Raw genomic sequence first — 4,584 nt, forward strand, 5'->3', positions numbered from 1 at the left:
ATAATAATGATAATAATGATAATTATAATAATAATAATAATAATAATAATAAAAATAATTATGATAATAATAATAATAATAATAATAATAATTATAATAATAATAATAATGATAATAATAATAATAATAATAATAATAATAATAATAATAATAATAATAATAATAATAATAATATGAAAATAATAATGATAATAATAATGTTAAAAGAAACACCAATCTGATGATACTGGAGTTATTATTGATGAACCAAACGAAGACCAATTACATATAATTTTAATCATTGTAATACTACTAATATGACTAAACGCTAACTAGCAATGAAATATGACAAGAATATTGATGATGAATAAAAGTCGTTTAAACAATTATGTTTTATAAAACTATTCCTCTTGTGAGTGAAGATCTTACTTGTTGATAAGAAAATGTTAAAATTGTGTACGATTTAGAAGGTTGTAGCCTTTCGTTACTAATAATTATGTCAAATGCTGAAGGTTGTGCATAATTATCCAGCGTACTGTTCTGTAGCGGCAGCCGGTAATATCGAAGACCAATTTTAGCAGCAAAATTCATCAAATGACATATACCATCAACGACTTCCCGGACAAAGAAGGTATGATGATGTTATAATAACTGTAGGTTTAATGGGTAGGAAATAAATATCTTGAATACGATAAAGTTGAAGTGATGTCTTCATGTGACTAAATAAATGGTTAGTGATTGAATTCATATTGAAGTAATTGAATTTACACAAAATAAAATATATTGCTACAGGTGAAGATTGAGAATGTTTTTGAAGAACTGAATTGTTTTTATGAAAAATAGGAGGACTGGCCAAGGGCAACAAAAATACAAAGAAAAAAATAAGCCCACTCGATTGCCAGACTCCTTATAGAGCCGATAGAACTAACCAAAGAAGAGGGACAAATGTCTTGAAACCTTCCCTTTGAATGAAATCAAGTCGTAAGAAGTTCGAAATACAGTCGCAATCAGGGAGTTACCAAAGTTTACCAGAGAAAGGTATGAAAGACTGAGTGTACTGATTAACTCTTGCGTTACCGAGTTGGATAGAATAGAGGTGAAAGGAAGGCAGCGAGGCCGCAGTAGGAGGGGAGGCATGCAGTTAACAAGATCAGTAGAACAGTTAGCATGAAAATAGCAATAAAATATAGCAAGAGATGCAACATGGTTTCAAGAGGTTTCAAGACTTTTGTTCCTGTCTTTTAGATCATTTTTGACCTCTATGAGGGAACAGGCAATACAGTGGGCCTTTTTTTTTTTATATTGTTTGTTGCCCTTGGCCAGTTTTCCCTAGTGCTTAAAAAAAAAAAAAATTTGCTGTGAGAAAAAGGCTGAAGACAGTCAGTTAGAAGAGGGGAGTTGATGGGACGCAAAGCTTTTGATTCCACCCTGTTTAATAAAGCTGTGTTTTTTTTTTCTTTACATCCTGGCCTATAGCGCCTGTAGGTAACTTGAAGAGTAATGGAAGCGCTGTTAAGCTTCTACCCGTTAGTGCCGCAGGCAATTTTATTTATAGTGGTATCCATATAATGAATGGTCCATATCACCACCCAAGCACATCTTTGGTGTAACCATTTACAACCTGGGTATCATGGTGAAATGTAATTAAGTTTAAACCACTTGACAAATGGCAAAGTATCAAGGCGATACGTGGTGGGATTCGAACCTACGCGTGGACGTCTGCCCGATCCCACGCTTACCACCTTATCCACAATGCCACCTCAAACATGCAAAGAGTACACCATATAAGGACGGATAAGGCTCTTGTACAGAGTTAGCACTTGAAGAGGTGAAAAAAACTGGCGGAGACGCCTCAGAACGCCTAACTTCAAACAAGTTGATTTAGCAATGATTAAATGTGAAGTTTCCAGTTTAGATTATGAGTAAAGGACAGACTGAGAATATTCACTGTAGAAGAGGGGGACAGTTGAGTGTCATTAGAGAAGAGGGGATAGTTGTCTGGAATGTTGTGTCGAGTTGATAGATGGAAGAATTGAGTTTTTGAGGCATTGAACACTACTAAGTTTTCTCTGCCCCAATCAGAAAACTTAGAAAGATCAGAAGTCAGGCATTCTGTGGCGTTCTTGCGTGACCTGTTGACTTCCTGAAGGGTTGGTCGTCTCTGAAAAGATGTGGAAAAGTGTAGTATCAGCATAAGAGTGGTTAGGACAAGAAGGTTAGTTTAAGATCATTAATGAATAACAGAAAGAGAGTGGGTGACAGGACAGAATCCTGAGAAACACGCCTGTTTATAGATTTTGAAGAAGAACAGTGGTCGTCTACGACGGCTGCAATAAAACGGTTCGAAAGGAAATTTGAGATAAAGTTGCAGAGAGGAGGGTAGAAACCGTAGAAGGGCAGTTTTGAAATCGGAGCTCTGTGCCAGACATTATCAAAAGCTTTTGATATGTCTAACGCGACAGCAAAAGTTTCACCGAAATCTCTAAAAAGAGGATGACCAAGACTCTGTAAGGAGAGCTACAAGATCACCAGCACGGCGGCGATGACGGAAACCATACTGGTGTTCAGATAGAAGATTGTGAAGTGACAGATATTTAAGAATCTTCCTATTGAGGATAGATTCATAAACATTAGACAAGCAAGAGATTAAAGCTATACGACTGTAGTTTGAGAGATTTGAATGGTCATCCTTTTTTAAGAACAGGTTTAATGTAGGCAAACTTACGGCAAAAAAGACAGGCAGAAGTCGATAAACAGAGTTTGAAGAGTTTGGCCAGGCAAAGTAAAGCACAGAAGCACAGATTTTGAGAACGATAGGAGGGACCTCATCAGGTCCATAAGCCTTCCGAGGGTTTAGGCCAGCGAGGGCATGGAAAACATCATTACGAAAAATTTTAATTGATGAAATGAAATAGTAAAAGGGAGAAGGAGAAAGAGGAACAAGCCCAGATTCATCTAAGGTAGAGTTATCAGCAAAGGTTTGAGAGAAGAGTTCAGCTTTAGAGATAGAAGTGATGATAGTGGTGCCATCAGGATGAAATAAAGGAGGGAAAGATGAAGTAAAGTTTTTGGAGATGTTTTTAGCCAGATGCCAGAAGTCTTGAGGGGAATTGGAGTTTGAAAGATTTTGACATTGAATACAATTTGATATATGAGGAATATTAAAGCAGTATAGATAAAAAAGATACGCGAGGATAATTGACGTCATAGTGTAGAAAAATATACATGCATTGGTTATGAATGAAGTTAAATGAGGAAGTGAGAAGATTTAAGAAGAAATATTGATTCATGAAAGTGAAGAAATAGATAATGGATTTTTCAGAAAAGTCAATGATATGATGACAAAGCGAATAATGAGAGGTGAGGTTGTTGACTATGAAAAAAAAAAATAAATAAACATGAAGCGATGGATGCTGATATATGAGGAATCTTGTGAAGACATAAATCGGAAAAAATTGTGCAAGGTTATTGAAATGGAGGAAGTTGTTGATGTAGGTACATTATATGGGTTAATGATGATGTGAGTAATCGTTGTGATGTTAAAGATTAATCATAAGCATAAGAATATTCTGTGAAAGAAATGTGCATGATGAGTATTTGAGTAATTATTGTTGCAAATGAGTAAGCACAAACTAACATGTAGGAAAATAAAAGTTGTATAATGAGATATTTGAATATGAGTGATATCATTGATAAACAAATGCGTCTGAAGTAAATAATTCTTGTGAGCATTAAAAATTGTGCTTAACTAACTTGCACACTTTGTGCCAACATATAAGCATAGTTGTATTATTCGTCGATTAGAAACATTGTGTAGAAAATTTACTGTAAAACACGTAATGTTGAGTTATAATTTAGGTGTGCTTACGCAAATGGTGGAAAGAGATTTAAGGGTAAATGAATGAAACGTAAGACTATGATTCATATTGAAGCAAGTGTATGTAAGTAACATACCATAACTTACTGAAGAATATTTTCACAGTTATGTGAAATCGTGAATTTGAAATATTAAAGTCGTAGATATGAAAAATCGTTTATATCAATATTAAAAGAACGAACTCCCACGCTACCAAGTCTTTGAAGCAATCTGTATAATTGGTACAAGTATCTGGCAAAAGGAAGGATGAACCAAAATTCAGATAAGTAGTTGGCAGGAAGGCGAGAACAATGTTAAAGAGAGAGAGAGAGAGAGAGAGAGAGAGAGAGAGAGAGAGAGAGAGAAATTCTTGATTTTCTACCTTATAATAAGTATACGATATACTGTATACATACTACACAAGTACAAAGACAGTGTCTGAGGTGAGCTCGCCTTCCCCGAACTTAACATGTTTTTTTCATATGAGTTACATTTGACTCTACTTGTGGAAACCACATATATTGTTTCCTTCCATTGTTCTATTTACTTTTTCTCTATGCATTATAATCCGACCGGTGACCTCGAGCAAGTGAGCTGCCCGCTACCCACAGACTAAACGCACACAAGTTATCCAGTCTTCCAATTAAGAAATGTGTGGCGTAAATATGCTGTTCGGTAATTCCATACAAATAATTCTGATCTGCACTTTTTCTGTATACGGTTCTACGAGATATAGCTGCCAATGCTAA

The sequence above is a fragment of the Portunus trituberculatus genome, chromosome 15 (genome assembly GCF_017591435.1).
Source record: "Portunus trituberculatus isolate SZX2019 chromosome 15, ASM1759143v1, whole genome shotgun sequence".
Taxonomy (NCBI): Eukaryota; Metazoa; Arthropoda; class Malacostraca; order Decapoda; family Portunidae; genus Portunus; species Portunus trituberculatus.